Source organism: Odocoileus virginianus, chromosome 1, assembly GCF_023699985.2.
Source record: "Odocoileus virginianus isolate 20LAN1187 ecotype Illinois chromosome 1, Ovbor_1.2, whole genome shotgun sequence".
Lineage (NCBI taxonomy): Eukaryota > Metazoa > Chordata > Mammalia > Artiodactyla > Cervidae > Odocoileus > Odocoileus virginianus.
This window is the reverse complement of record NC_069674.1, coordinates 66,011,218-66,028,266: the sequence shown is the minus strand read 5'-3', so window position 1 is coordinate 66,028,266 and position 17,049 is coordinate 66,011,218. Positions and strand designations below refer to the sequence as shown.

General features: G+C 40.6%; 1 protein-coding gene across 22 annotated transcripts in view; it reads right to left on the bottom strand.

The window, feature by feature from the left end:
- Positions 1–17,049, bottom strand: part of NRCAM (neuronal cell adhesion molecule) — a 319,465-nt gene that overhangs the window by 159,983 nt on the left and 142,433 nt on the right. For all 22 annotated transcript variants that reach the window (XM_070468956.1, XM_070468953.1, XM_070468989.1 and 19 more), the window contains exon 3: positions 4,838–4,915. The gene's annotated coding sequence lies outside the window, so the exon portion shown is untranslated. The remainder of the gene's footprint in view (positions 1–4,837; positions 4,916–17,049) is intronic.

Genomic DNA, 17,049 nt, shown 5'->3' with positions numbered 1-17,049 from the left:
TGTAAAGGTCACCACATCAGCCCTTTGGTGTATAATGCTAAGTCACTACATGCCTCCTGTACTGAAGTGACAGATGATTTTCTACCTCCAATTCAAAGCAGATCTTTCTCTCTCTGGACCACAGTAGGAGGAGACGGGAAGGACATGTACAAGTTGCAGAATTCCTTCTACAGACTACTAGCACTAATTGCTGCTGCCAGAAGACTATTCTACCTTTCTCCCTACTCTCTCACCCACCTCCCACTATCTTCCAAAAGAGGATGCTGATGTCTTTTGTCAGATGCCTTTCCACAGTTCTTCCTGAGATAACTACCAAACTGAGCAGCCTTGAGCAGTGGGAGGCAGATAAGGTGAGTTTCCAAAGAAAAATGGTGGTGGATTGTAAGAATCATGAGGACAGGCTGCAAGGGGCAGAATGGACTTAATCAACAAAGGCATCTCAATCAGGGATGTTGCAATAACTCAGAGAAAAAAAGAGGACGTGTATTCTCAATAACTCAACCTCCCTAAAGAAACGCTGTCTATGAGATTTAGTATGCTTTCATCTGACCCCAGGTCACAGAGTGTTACTCAGACTCCACATAGTAATGAACAGCTGAGCACTACTCTGGGATGGAAGGACAGAACCTCCACTCATCTCAATCGGCTTCCAGGAATGCTGCGGTTTGATAGTGAGCAGGAATTCCACAAAGAAGTCTGCCAGGACAACCAGGCAGGGACAGTCCAAGTTCAGTAATGTTTTAGGAGATGTTGTCACTGAGTGGAAAGCTGGAGTTTGCCCTCATCATAAGTCAAGGGAAGAAGGAGGAAGTTAATAAGTACTAGAAAAGATCATTCCCGTTTTCTAGCTGATTAAATGCCCAATCAATTTTAACTGGTATAAAACCCTAAAGAGGTAAATATCCTTTGCTTAGATTTAGGTCCCTTGTCTTGGCTTTGGTGGGCTTCCCAGGTGGCATCGGTGGTAAAGAATCAATCTGCCAGTGCAAGAGACTTAGGTTCAATCCCTGGGTCAGGAAGATCCCCTGGTGGAGGAAATGGCAACCCACTCTAGTATTCTTGCCTGGAGAATCCCATGGGCAGAGGAACCTGGAGGGCTACAGGCCACGGGGTCACAAAGAATTGGACACGACTGAGGTGACTTAGCATACAGGCACTTGGCTTTGGTAAATTCTGGGCTTCCCACGGTAACTGCTTTTATTAGTGAGCTTTTCATCTCTAGTTTCATAGGCAAGTTTTCCTTTTGTGGATGATGTTTATCTCCTAGGTTTGTCTGGCATCAAGTAAACGTGAAATGAAACTTATCAGCCTTAAAATGACTCTGGAGGACAAAATCCTGATGGATCTCTTTACTGTTTAATAGTATCAAAAACAGTACTCCCAGCTGGACTCTGCAAGTAAATATTGATTCACCTTTATGAGTCAACTTAATTATAAGATAAAATCTTTTTATTGTTATCAGTTTTATTATCTACTGAGAATATAACTACCATTCTCCCAAGACAGCTACATCATTTAAAAAAGTTAGTACCACGAGTCCAAGGGAAAGAACAAGTTCCAAACTATCAACCAAAACAATCATGTAATAACTCCAATAACCTGTCAGATTTTTCCTCTTCTGCTGCTTACCCAGAGGGAACATACCGTATGGCATAGCATGAGCGTAATCCTTCTTCAGATTCATATGGTTACGATCAGGACCAAACTTCTACAAATGCAGCCAGAGCAGAAAACCAATATTTGGAGTGATTTGGGGGGTATTCCCTTTGTAACTGTGGTTGCTTGTTGAAATTCCACCACTAACTGTCCTGCACTTTAGCTCAAGATTCTTAAGCCAGGTAGAAGGCAGATTTTCCTTGCAGATAACTTATTTATTAATGTTATGATGAATGCAAATACAATTTTTATATGTAACCAGACTTGGTAGAGGGGAGTGGGGAGATGGATGTGCGGTGGGGGAGGGCTGGGCTTCAAAAACCACAGCTCTGACTGCCCACGTCTTTCGGATACCACAGCCCACTGGTGAACGTGGGAAAGGCTACTGAAAACTCTAAGTAGCTACAAAAACACTTTCTATTCTAATGTCAGAGGCCGAATTCTTGAATAGCCTGGGGACATTCTGAATACAAGTGTGCTTTAGAGTTTTGGGAAGTTTCAGGGAGTCTTTGTGAGGCAAGGGAAAGACATGGGAAGACACACAGCATTTAGTTTCCACCAGATTAAATCCTCCACAAAGATAAAGCGAGATATTTTCGTGGCTCTAATAGTGCCTGATGACTAAAAAGTTCACTGTTGTCAGCTGACAAAAGAGCAGCCAAGATCTCTTGAGAAGAACGTACTGCAAAAGGTAGAATCTGAAGTTTAAACTCTGTCTAAAAGACACAGTTTTGAAGTCAAGTTACTCTCCTGCAGTGACTGAATGAGAAAATAACACAACCAGCCAGGAAAACGTCCCTGGGAACCACCTCACTGAGCCCTCTACCACCTTACAAGGGCACAAGGCACTCCTTCCTGGCAGTCTCGCCTCAGCTCTGCATATTAATCCCCTTACTAGAAGTCACCATTTACGAACCAACTCCTGGCCTTGTGGTCTTCCTACCTCTCCTGAGTATCACACAGTATGTTATTCACAGAAGAACTTGCCCAGAGCTTACTGCTGGTGCTGGCGTTTTATCGGTAGGCCACTTACTACTGAGACATGAAGACAGGAGTGCAGCCATTTTGGAAAAGGACCAATAACAGCTTTGGGCGCAAGAGGCCTTGGAAACTAAAGAACAACACTCTTGGGCCTGAGTCCCAGTGACATAAACCAGCTCGCTGGAGTACATTTTACCTCTGTTCACTCACAAGTACAGCTAATTGCCAGAAGACTCAACTACAAACTTAAACCTTATCTGTTCCAGTGCTTTCCTGCAGGATATTCTCACACACTCCTTTCTCCTCACAGAAGGACACCCTACACCTGATAGCCACCATGGAGCCCCCCGCTGCTGATCAAGAAGTCTGACCGTTTCTGGAAATTATCAGTGATAATGAGACAAGCCCTCCTTCTCTCTTGCTATAAAAGCAACTTGCCCCTTCTACTCAGGGAGCTGGTACTTTTCCCCACCCTCTCCTTTGTGCACAAGCCGTCTCTTTTAGCAAAGAGCTTTGCTGGCCTAAGAGTCCTGTGGAAGTGACGCTCATTGCTATGATATTGCTGTCTAAGGATGTGGGAAGGGCACGCTAATACCACCACTACTGCAAACTCCTAGTTTCTAACAACTGCAATCAGGGTGAGCAGACTTCCATGTCGCTGCCAGAATGGAGAGCTCTCTTACACCGCTTCACCTGGCAGGTGTCTTTATTTTAGGAAATATGGACAGTCATTGGAGGGGGTGTGTCTGGGTATATCAAAACTTCATAAAATGAGTCAGTTTACATTAAGGAAGGAGCTTCCCATTAAGAGGGTGATTTATGCAAAATTAAGCCTTTTTGATATTGTTCATAATTACCTAACTCAGCAATGTTGCTAGTTCTTACTAATTTTCACTTTTTGAGAACTCTCCAAGCAGAACAAAACCTGTGCTAAAGTAACCTTCTTAATTTTCAGGCTACTGATCTGGGGATTTCTGGTGGGCTTCTGAAAATCATAAAAACTAGTGAGTCACATGTATTTAGTCTGAAGACACAATGGAAGCAAATTCAACAGAGGCACGAATCATTTCCTCTATGATACAAAATGACATGTGGATGAATCAATTTCAGACTTCTCAAGGACAAGGGACAGTATCTTGGAAGATTTTACAACCTCAAAATCTTGCATACAATATTCATAAATTCCATGGGAGTTCATTTGTTAAATAAAACCTAAGAGGTAGAGAACTAAATGCTGAACAATCACTCTCAGAAATTCCTTAAGAAAGCTATTATTGGGTGAGGTACAGTTCTCTGAACTGTGTTCCAGATCATTAAATAAGATATTTTTCATCAAATTCAATGGCCTTTGAGAAGAAGGCATCATTGGCCTGGCAGAGTCAGTTCTAGAACTGATAATTCTAAATGATATAAATCAGACTGAAGTGAGCAGTGTGGGTGGGAAAAGGATTACAAAGCAGAAAGAGTATCAAAGTAACATTAAAACTTTTTTTAAATGATTTTTTTTTTAAATGTGGACCCTTTTTGGAGTCTTTGTTGAATTTGTAACAATGTTGTTTCTGTTTTAGGCTTTGGTCTTTGGCCATGAGGCATGTGGGATCTTCCTTCCCTGACCAGGGACTGAACCCCAGCTTCCTGACCAGGGATTGAACCCACACGGCTTGCAATGGAAGGTGAAGTCTTAACCACTGAACCACCAGGGAAGTCCCACATTAAAACTTTATAAGCAGACTTTGGTATTATTTGGATTTCATGGTGAGACACATTAAAATCATGTACGAATCATACATTCTCAGGAGATTTTTGACAGATGACTGCATCAAAAATAAAACTTTTCTTATAAATAATTCCTTTTAAATCTTTAATTCCATCAGAAACATACAGTTTACCAGCAGTGCTTTTATTCTGCTGTCTACTTTCTAAACTTGATATGATTCATGATTTAGTAACACAAAAATCTTATTACTGTGAAAGGTTGTAAAGGTCTGGTTTTCTTCCCTGTGTATTTGATCCATTTTCTCTGACATGCAGTATGATTCACATTTTTGCAGCCATATCCCTACTCTGTGATTTTCATCATACTCTCTGGATGGACAGTATTCAGTATGGCAATAATATTACACAATCACATCATTTTCTGGTATAATTCCCTTTTTTGAACCAGTAACTAATTTAAACCTTTCAGAAGATAAACTCCTACCTTTGAAGAAGATCTTCCTATCTGAAGAAATTTTTCTTCCTTTGACTTCTTTAAACCGAAAGTCTTCTTACCGTTCCTCTGTGGGTTGAAGAGTGGGGAGAATGTTAACAAGACATTTGTCATCCATCACCACAGACTGTCAATACATTAACTCCAACTGACTCCCTGACGGGAAACACAATTACAGGGGAAGCCCTGCAAGGAGAGACAAATTATGAATAGATTTGCCAAAACACATCTTTGCTGGTTTCAATCAAGAGTGAGAGCAGAGAAGTGACCAAAATGCTGGTGACCACACCCTCAATGGATCCCAATTGGAAGCATCACGTCTGTGCCTTTTCAGTTCATGGGAATGGAGGGGATGTGGAAAATGCATGCATACAGTGTGGCCACAATACTTCCTTGTTGTGGGATGATGATGATTGAAATGTTTTATTTAGCAGAGTAGGAAATCTTCTATGTGTGAAAGGCCTCAAAATCTCAAGTGTTAGTCATGTTAGTCACTCAGTCATGTTTGACTCTTTGCAACCCCATGGACAGTAGCCCCCCAGGCTCCTCTGTCCATGGGATTCTCCAGGCAAGAACACTGGAGTGGGTTGCCATTCCCTTCTCCAGGGGATCTTCCCGACCCTGGGTCTCCCACAACACAGGCAGATTCTTTACCATTTGAGCCACCATATGCACTGTGTGACTGAATATGTTACCACTTTCTGGGCCTCCGCTTTTGCCTTTAGCAGGATTTTAGAGAATTATAAGAGCACCTAGTAATCAGCAAGCTTCAAACTTTATGGCATCAGAATCATCTGGGTAGCTGGATACATTTTAAATTCTTAGGCTGCCAGAATCAAAGAGGGTCATAAAGAGATGATAGGAGCAGTCCAGAGCAGAGAAGACACACCTGGGCTTTGACAAAGGGCCAGTTATGGACAATCCAGAGCCTGACCATCTTCAAGTCTCCTCTCCTCATCCTGAATGTTCCCAATGTTCCCTTTGCAAATATTCCAGCTGAGAAGTAGCCAGCAAAGGACAGTGCAGACCAGGAGGAAAACAATCACAGCTGAGTACATTAGGTCTCCCTCTTTTTTTTTTTTTAAGACAACCAATTCAGGGACATCCATGGTTTTCTAAAAGAGAATCTGTGGCTTTTTGGACTTTGGACTTTTGAAAACAGAAGTCATACTATCAACCTCTGAAAAACCTTTCAGAGAAGAGAAACAAGTGTCAATTCAGGAATTCCTGGCTTAACTCAAATATGAAGACAACTATGAATCACAAAATGATTCTATTACTAAAATAGAAAGATGTGTCATCTCAGATGTTGTAGTTTAGGCACGTGTTATAAAATATCTTCTGTGTTCAACTGCAAAAAGCTTTATCTTAATTACATGTAAAACCACTCATTTGATTTTCATTGGTTCTGATGCAATGGCATTTTATCAGGACAAAATGTTAACGGTGCAGAGGTCAGTAATTCTTTCTTGAAGTTAAAATCAATTTTAGGATAGATGAGGTTTTCTTTGTCATTTAGCTCCCACTTATAAAATCTCTATAAGTCTGTAGGAAAGAATCTAAAAGTATTTGAAGCTATGTCTATAATAATAATTCAACCAAACATATTGAATATTTGATATGCATCTATCAAAAGACTGGATAAATATAAATAAGAAGGTAAGAATTAAATATGACATGTTTCATACATGAGGGATCTTAGTCCATGTACTGATGGGAAAACCAGAACTACCATCAGCCACCATAAAATGCAATGTTTGTATAACATACTCTGAAACCACAGACTCTTGAGAATCCCTTGGACTGCAAGGAGGTCAAACCAGTCAATCCTAATGGAAATCAATCCTGAATATTCATTGGAAGGACTGATGTTGAATCTGAAGCTCCAATACTTTGGCCACCTGATGTGAAGAGCTGACTCATTAGAAAAGACCTGGATGCTGGGAAAGACTGAAGGCAGGAAGAGAAGGGGATGACAGAGGATGAGATGGTTCGATGGCATCACCGACTCCATGGATATGAGTCTGAGCAAGCTGCAGGAAATGGTGAAGGACAGGGAAGCCTGGTGTGCTGCAGTCCATAGGCTCACAAAGAGTCAGACACGACTAAGCAACTGAACAAGAATGAAACCACAAAAGAACAACTGATTCTACAAGGGGGCATCAAGGAAAGATTTCCACAGGACATAACACTTAAAGATGGGTAGAGAGGGCATTCTCAGTAGAGGGAAGGAATGGCAATGACCAAGACGGTGGTATCTCCCCACTAGTACAGCAATGGAGCAGCAGGCGCAGTGATGGTGGGAGGCAGGGAATATGGCCCAGAGGGGAGGCTACAGAGGTCAGATGCTACGAGAAGGCAAGGGACCTTTGGCACCAACCAACCGACGAGTCTAAACTTGCACCTGAGCACAGTGCAGTCCTGCTGAAGGTTTTAGGCAAGAGGAAAGAACAGTTGTCAGCAGTGTGGTAATTGTCCAGGAGGGCAGAGACTGGAATGGGAGGCTACTCTAGGGAATATTTCAGTCACCAACAAACAAGATTTTTGGCTTCTGGGTGCATCCTCCCAAAGCCCAACCTTAAGATGAATCAGGAAACACTGATGGAACACTGATTTAGGGGTAAGAACACTGATTTGGCCATGACATCTGATATTATTGCAAGAAATAATGATCCTTATTTAATTAATGGACAGATTTTGTTACTTCATTGTCCTAATACGTGAGTGCATCTTTAGAAGGCGAACTCCATCAGGTCAGCATGCATGTGGGGTCTCACTTCTCTCCCCTCCATTCAGCCTTCTTGCATCTTTCTACATTGCTCTCCCCTAGGGCAACTCAGCTCTGCTTCTGGTCCTGCCTGGGGGCAGGTGGGGTAGCCTAGTGCCAAGTGTGAGACTAGGGAAACCCCTCCTGTGACTTTTCTTTCTGTTATGTGAGCCTTGATTTACTGGTATCCTCACATTGCAATGCTAGTATCCAACACTGGTTTGGGCTTGAGGGAATCAGACCCCACCTAATGGAGGGCACTGCTCCAGGTCATTACTCACCTAGGGCAAAGGAGCCTGTCACCTCTTCCAGCCTAGAGTAACAGAGCTCTGCCCTGGGACTCAAAACCAAGGCATCAGCTACTTATGCAAGTCTATTTCCTCTTGCTTTGGCAATGTCCTCTACAAGCAGAAGGTAAGCATTACGGAATCTCATAGGCAGAGCAGAAGGTAAGCATTCTTGGGTCCACTGACCAAAATAAGCCACAGTCCTTTATCTCCAAATAATCATGGTAAGGTGGGTATGTGACTCAAAAGGTAGACTGTTCTTCTTAAGGTAGACTGTTCTTCAAGTTTCTTCTAAAACAAACTTCTCTGTATGGTGAAATCAACAGAAACTTAGAGAGTGCTTGAGTTTGTTGATCTAAGCCCTTTAAAAGTCTCTTTGCCCCACCTACTTGGCACCCTCATTGTGTCTGAAGCACTAACATCACACTGCTGGGGAGCTGCTATTGAAAAATCTATATCACAGGTGACTAGAGGCTACAGTTAAATACTGGGGAGTGAGTCCATTAAAGACACAGGTCAACAAAATTGATTTTATTATAATTTTTACCTGGAAGAGCTAAGAGAACTAACATGGAATGGGCTATACTATGTCCCAGATGCACAGGTGATACACCAATTCTAGAAGCATCATTACTGATTGGACACAGGGGCAGAAAACTGAAGCACAAAGAAGTGATGTTAATGACCCCTGTCACACAACTGGCAAATCATTCATTCAGAGCACAAGACCACTTCCATCTGAATCCCCAACTCCTGCTTTTTCTACTTCTTCCTGTGGCTTTTGAGAGAGGGCAGGATAAACTTGCAGTGGGGATGCTACTGAGATGGAACTGAGAGGGCAGGAAATTCTCAGAAAGAGTGGTCAGACTGAGAGGATGGCATCAGAGAAGCTGAGAATGAAGAGGGTCAGGAAGGGAAAAGGATGGTCCACAGGGTCAAAATCTACAGGAAGGACAAATGGCGAGAACTCAGCTGCTGTCAGACAGAAGTTCCTGAGGTCCTGAGCTCCCCTCCGCCCTGACCCCTGTTCAACACATCTGGACTAAGCTTTCCAGCTGTCAGCAACACCTACTGCACTAGCATTTCTATGCCTCTCTTCCAGATATGCTTGTAATTACTAGTGTCTCACAAAAGGGGAAGGTATGAAAATACTACTGCGTATGGTATAGAAGATGTTCTGAACATGGATTTTAAAAAGGAGGCAAAGAAATATGGTTCTTTTGATAAGTCTGCATTATTTTCAGTATGATTCAATTCAAGGTAAAATGCCCTAAAAAAGCACACCTGTGTAATTTCCCATAGGTTTGGTTTCCCATAAGCATCATGTGAGAAAATGATTTTATCCTTGCTTACCTATACTACTGAAAGGGGAACTGCCTCAGTTTTAACCTCCCTCTGATGATGTAAACCCTCAAACCTTTGCAAAGATCACCAAAAGATTATGTATTAACTGTATTACCATGTCAGCAATTATGCTAAACATTTCTAGGAATGGATGCTTGTTACATTCATTACTCTTGTTTTGACAACTGTATCAATGGGCTTTCATCACTCTGACACATATTTAGGTCCATGGCATAGGGTAATACATCACTGTGAAGGATTATTTTTCCAATAACAAAGTAACAATTTAATTTTTTTAACCAAAATACAATCAACTTATCCTATTAAAGAAAGCCAGTTCTAAGTCAAAGGGTCAAGATGAGATCTGATGTAATTTAAAAGTTGCCTTCAGGAAAGATGAATAACATCTAGGTGAAAAATGTAACAAATCCAAAGGTCAAGGTACACACGGTAAAACAATTACCAAAAAAAAAAAAAAAAAACCCAAATGAATTCAATGGTGCATAAGATTAAAATTTTTCAGTATTTCAAGAAAGTGGATACTTGCCTTGGCCATTCATGGAAAAATAATAGAATAAACTTCCTAATAGCTCTAAAATAAATTGAAATTTTTGGCATAATTTGTTTTAAAATTAGAATTCACAACATTCAATAAAACCAAAAATCTATTTTGCAAACACTGTTAGGAAATAGTATCAGCAAGGAAAAATACTTGAAATCTCATTTAGTTTATACTCTTTGGCACAACTGTGAGGTCATTAAAAATGTTTACTCCTTGGTTTCTGTGAGGTTGATTTCTAAACACTGGCCTTAGGGATGATTCAGGGTAGATTACATCAAAATATCAAACATTTGACTTCTCAGTCCAATTATGTTTTCAACTGTGACAATTATTTCCTGTTTACACTCTTATAGAGTTAAACACTTTTCTGAATACCAATTCTGGAAACCTTATACATAACAATATATTTATATGCCTGCACTATTACATATTTAAGTCGCATGCAAAAATGGTTTTGTGCTTTTATCACTAGGAAATGATAGTAATTTACAAAGTTATTTTTAATCTTTGGTCTTAATGAAACTTCAGTTGTACCAGTCATGGACTAAAACCCAAAGTCTTCTTTCTTTTCTTAACTTCCTGCCTTTGACATGATCCTTGGACTGAATCTGGGGCTCATTCATACTTATTAACCAGAGAGAAAAGGATAAATAAACAACCCTATTAAAATTGGCATCTATCTTTGGCTTCTCTGGGGTATGCCTGCCATCCAGCAGCCGAATTCAGTTCAGCATGGCAGAAAGCCAAAATCATCTTGAAACCCAGTTCTCCCCATTTCAGCAGCCTATGAAACAAAATATATTCCAAAAGCAGAAAGTATGGTCTGAAATAAAGCAAGTTCTCCAACTAGTATCTCAACAAGATGATACCCACAGGGGCCCACCTCCACCACAACCTGGCTGGCAAGGGTTATGAGGACACAGAGCCCTGACTTCTAAGTCCAAGTTTAGTGTCAACTTCAGCCTACTCTTATAAGATGAATGAACTTGTTGTATATGTGTGTGTATATGTATTATTCACTCAGTCGTGTCCAGTTCTTTGTGATCTCATGGACTATAGTCCAACAGGCTCTGCTGTCCATGGGACTCTCCAGGCAAGAATACTGGAGTGGGTTGACATTTCCTCTCCAGGGGATCTTCTTGATCCAGGGATTGAACCTGCATCTCTTATGTCTTCTGCATTGGCAGATGGGTTCTTTACCACTTGTGCCACCTGGACTTGGGACCACCTCCATGACCTCTTAAATGTCAGGGTAGAGTGAGGCAGGGATCCATCCTGATGGGAAACTCTCAGGTGAACCAATGTATGTTTTGCCTTGCTTGTCAGAGATATGAAACCTGATAAATCAAATTAAACAGACTGAAGACAGACCATCCCCAGAAGCTTTTGCCTGTTTTAAGTGACATTGTCAACTGCTACCTTGTAGACCAGTGCAAACAACCAACACTAAGCAAATTACACTGATGTTGGATATATGCCATCTTACTGCCTGTCATATACATACATTATTGGAACATTTCACGGTACCTAGGACATGCCACATTTCATGGTTTTCCAGGAGGAATAACTGTAAGTGGAAACCTAGAAATCCAGTGGGCAGTTAACGCTAGCTGTTCATCAAAGAATCACTGTTCCCTCTGTCATGTAGAGGGGCTGTGTGGAAGAGGCTCCTGTCCAGGGTCTATATTTCCAGACCCCCTTGAATTCTGGCAAGATCTTGAGATGTAAGACAACTGATATGTGTCAGTTCTTTGCCCAGATGTTTAGGAAGCAAGTGTGTCTTTACCACATATCATATCTCCCCACTGTTGGCTAGAGGTCAATATCCAATGTGACTTTGGAAACCACACGGCCTGGCCCATCACCGGAGGTCCCTGAAGGCTGACAAGCAGAGATCCTTCCCACCAAGAAGACAGTCTATATTACTAGCACTGGACTGTGACAGGAGTTGGAAAGGAACTCTACTTCTTTAGAAAGGAACGTGTTTCTACGGTTCAAGGGTTTGTTACAACTGCTAGCTCTGCCCTACCTAACACAGTCAGCATGCCATGAACACATCAGAAACTTTAAATTAAATCTATTCCCTCGTTGATCCCTTTCCTGTGTCTATAACCTAAGAGGAACAGATTTAATTTTATAATATTAGTATATTCAGAGCAGTAGGGCAAGAGTGATTAAAGGATATTAAATAAGTCCTCTTAAAGACAGTTAAAATAACTGTTTACTTCATTGAGGGAAGAAAAAGCTTAAAGGAGGCTGGCTGAGCTGTCAATATATGTCAATGAACATAAAAGCTTAAAAATTTTATATCACAGATAGTGAGAAACTATTTCTCAACTTTACTGACTATAAACCAAACAAATACAGAAGATTTAAGGTGATGGTATAAAAAATAACACTGTACCTAGAACACAGGTAAGATTGAAAATAGAGCTTTTCTAATTTATGGTCACTGGGGCAGAATGGTGGGAGGGATAAACTGGGAGGCTGAGACTGACATATCCACACCACTATATACAGAATAGATAACTAATAAGGACCTGCTGCATAGCGCAGGGGCTCTTCTAGTTCGCAAAACTCTGTAATGACCTATATGGGAAAAGAATGTGAAAGAGTGGATATATGTATATGTATAATGGATACACTTTGTGGTACAGCAGAAACCAACACAACATTGCAAATCAACTATAGCCCAATAATTTTTTTTTTAAATGGCTACAGCAGAATAGTAAGTACTGAATTAAAACCTCGGCTTTTAAAATTCATCATCTCTCTGTTCCATTGAAAGCAAATTAAGGTTTTTTGAAAAAAGAAAACAGTTTTTGAGAGAACCTGACTCTTTGTAGGCAAGGATGGAAATCTACTCTTGTAACAGGCACCCCAGGGGGTCCTGAGGGATGCGGCCCTGGACCACACCACGGGCGACATGGTAAAGATGGTTAAGCAGGAAAGAGGCCACTTTGGGAGGCTGTCACATTTCCTTCCTAGAGGAAAGTACTGGGAAAGAAACTGGGAAGGTTTCTCATCCGCAGGGTGGGATACAAACTCTTTCGGCAAACATTACAGAACTCTAGGAATCCAGACAAGTTAAAGACATGACCCCAATCCTTAAGCAACTCAGTTTTAGGAGAGTGACAGTGAGTGTCTATCTGTGTATACGTGTGTGTGTGTGTGTGTGTGTGTGTGTGTGCGCAGAGAAAAGAGGAAACCCAGATGATTCCATGTTAAACTAGGGGAGATGAGAGCTTATCCATGGGTGGGCAGATGTCTCCCAGCATGGTCCCTGGTTCCCCAGTCTCTCCAAGGCATCCTTGTCCTGGAACACAGTCTCCAGATAATGTTACCACCCACCAAGATACACAATGAAACAGAGGCACCCAACCCTATTCTCAAAGCAAAAGCAGTTCACTTTTCTATGTTTTATATATCAAACTTCTATGTGAAGTGATGAGAAGAAAAGATTCCAAGGGAAATTTTAAAAGTTTTATAAAACCACATGGCAGTGTGGGGAGCCACTTGTTTAATGGGTAGCTTCAGTCTGGGATGATGAAAAACTTCTGGAGACAGATGATAGTGATGGTCATACAATGGGAATGGGATTATCACCCCTGAACTACACATCTAAAAATAGTAACTTTTACATTATATATGGGCTTCCCTGGTTGCTAAGTGGTAAAGGATCCCTGCAATGCAGGAGACTTGCAGGAGACATGGGTTCGATCCCTGGGTAGGGAAGATCCCCTGGAAAAGAAAATGGCAAGTGTTCTTGTATTCTAGTATTCTTGCCTGGAGAATCCCATGGATGAAAGAGCCTGACAGACTATAGTTCTTGGGGTCACAAAGAACTGGACATGACAGAGTGACTAGACAACAACAAATAGACTTCCTTCTAATTCCATTAAATGAATGAATATAAGATAGTTGCCAGAAAAAAAAATTCAAAGTACACCTCATACTCTCCCATCAATACACTGTGTCCTTGAAAAGTCAGGCAAGCATTAATCTATTCAACAAATATTTAATAAGCAACTACTATGCCCTAGACACTATTCTAGGTACTGAAGATAGAGTAGTGCACACAATAAAATTCTACCATCATAGAGCATTTATTTATTTATCCTCTCAATAAATATTAGTTAAATGGCTATGCCTTGCCAAGGCCTATGCTGGGCACCGGAGATACAATGGTGAAAATACAATGAAAAAAATCCACAAACAAAACCCCTTCTTGCCCTCATGAAGCTTCTAGGCAACTGCAGGACACAGATATTGATCAAATAATCACAGAAATGAATCTAAAATAATAATTCTTTTTTTTTTCCTTTTCACCTAGAACTCTACTGAACAACATATTAACGATTTTATAACAATTCTTAAAAGTCTTCAGTGCAGCGCTGCATGGGGCTCCTGGTGCGTGGTGATGGAACTGGCTTTGTCAAGGAGGCTGGTCTTCCTGAAGGAAACAATCTGGGCTGGGATGTAAGAAATGGACCTGGGAAGAAGGGTGGCCTGAGCACAGCAGAGGCAAAGGTGAGTAGCCGCGGCGAGGCGGGAGAAGTAGGCAGAGCCCAGCCCCGCAGAGCCCCGCAGATCCTTCAGTCTTTACCTCAATCTCATGGGGAGCCCCAGATGCACTTTAATGAGGCTAAGGGTAGGGAAGGAATGATTTCATTAGAAATAATACTTATTTTGCTGCTTTAACGATTTTAAAACAGCAAAGTGAAAATGAGGGCAAAAGCAAGTGAATTCCTGTACAGTTACAGAAACAGGTGAAGCTCTGAAGCTTTCAGATGAAAGGCAGTAGTTAACACATCAAAGATCATCATGGTCAGATGAGAAATTAGAAATGGCCCTCTGTTTTTTAATTCTTTTGTGTTGATCAAAACATAGAGTCTCTTACATTTCTACTGTATACTGTACTAATGAAGTAGAATTTGATTAAAAGTGAGTCACCTGAGTTTGCAAGCCTGACAAATTAAGTTGCACACACTTGATTAATATTGTTTCTAGTGGATACTTTGTGGGGCGGGGGCGCAGGGCAGGACACAAGTGAAATTATTTGATGAAAAGAAATGAAGTATATTAAACTTCACAAAATATGATTACTTGGCATCTTTCATTAACATGTAAAGTGAAAACAGGACAGTTAACTAAATATTGTCCTAGCTTGATTAATATTTATGGATGTGAACAGAAACTCAAACACATAGTGTTTCTTCCTTTAAAATATGGTCATCAATGCTAATATATGCTGCCGAATGGGAAAAACATTCAAATTGACATAATACTGTGTGCTAAGAGCACATATATAAGGGAAAAGGAAAAACTCTACCTTTTGTATATAGGTTTGCCATATGCTCCCTCTTTTAATTTGCACAGATTTAAACATTCAGTAAGTAGGTGACAGAAATTTCTGCATTTCAAATTCTGGAAAAAAATAGGAATAAGGAAACATCAAACTTGTGATTGTGTCATTGAGCTGCTCTGACCCCAGAGCAACACAGTCATCCCAGACTATCTCTCAAACTTCAGAAAAGGTGTATAGACTTGATCCATATGACGTGCACAATTCACCTTTTCACCAAACTCATGATACAATTCAGATCTGTCAATTCATTGTTCTGCCTAAGTTACCATAAGAATGCAATGTAAACAGCCAGAAGAATGCTCTCAAAGATGCTTTACCCACATTTTATTATAAACTACCAAAGCCTTCTTAATTTTAAAGGTCTCAGTGACTAATGACAGACTATTGGCAGAGGCCTCTACATCTATCACCTTTAGGGACATAGCCTTACAAATATCTTAATTTTAAAGTTTAATCCGACTTGATTTAAATCCTAGTAATTACCCAGGTTCGATCCCTGGGTTGGGAAGATCCCCTGGAGAAAGGAATGGCTATCCATTCCAGTATTCTTGCCTGGAGAATTCCATGGACAGAGAAGCCTGGAAAGCTACAGTCCATGGGGTTGCAAAGAGTCAGACACGACTGCAGTGACTAACACTTAAAAAAAAAAATTATATTCTAACAATTCACACTTTGATCCTACACATTTAAAAATAACTTTCAAATTGCATGTGCAAAATTCTTCTAATTTTTAAAGCAAAGTTTTAAATGCCCAATTAAGTTGTCCATTGTTACCAAAACTCTAGTTTGCAGTCTTAGCAGATGTTACAAATAATAAGTCAGACTGTAAAGAAAGGGATGAAAATGCAATAAATCAGATTTAGGGCCAGTAAAGAATAATGAATGCATTAAGCAATTAAGAGTATAATTTGTGCATCTTTTGTTGTTGGTGGTGCTAAACCTATCTCACTATACAGATAAAATGAGAAGATGTCTGAAAAACTTTCAAACATTCAGATAAAGACTAGACATTTCTTTCTTCTCTCTTTATCTTAGATATCAGTTCTCAAAGCTGGCAAGCCCTTTTGGTTTCAAAATTTTCTTTAGATGCTCTAGTTTTCTAGTCTCTTGTCGATACAGACATGAATTCACAAGTAGGCTCCTCACTTTTACTTTTCCCCACAACTTCCTGAGTAGTTGCCATGTTCACTGAACTGAATTTGCGGTCTTTTCATAGCACTGCTCTGCAAAGGAATGAACCAGAACAGAAACAAAACCAAATGGGTTCCAAACATAACTCTGATGTCACTCTCGAGACTGTGACTCTGTTTCCCGAAATACTGATTGGCACCCAAGACTGCCTCATGAGGATTTCTGCCTCCATTTCTTAGTTGTCTATACAAGCGCTAATTTTCCTTTCTTTCTTTTTAAAAATTTGTTTCCCAAAGAGCTTCAGAACTGGTATTAGGTACTATCTGTCTATCTATTTACTGGCCCTGTAGCATGTGGGATCTTAGTCCACTGACCAAGGACCCAACCCGCACCTCCTGCACTAGAAGCAGGGAGTCAACCCCTGGACCACCAAGGAAGTCCCTGCAAGCACTAATTTTCAACGTTAGTTTTTACACTGATTTTTTTTTAAGCCAGAGAGAACTTTCTGAGCAAGAAAAGAAAAAACAAAACAAAAAAGCAGAGGAATCTAACAAGATTTCAATTATGGCCTAGAAGAACCCCCAATCACACCTAAGTCCACCAATACAGATTTCTCCCTAGCAGTCTCTAGGCAGAGTGGCCTAATCCTGATCAATACCAAAATGGCTCTGGGAGTCTCAAGTCTCTAAATCAGCTTCTCAACTTGAGAATCTGAAATTCTTGGTCTTATAGAAATCACAATAC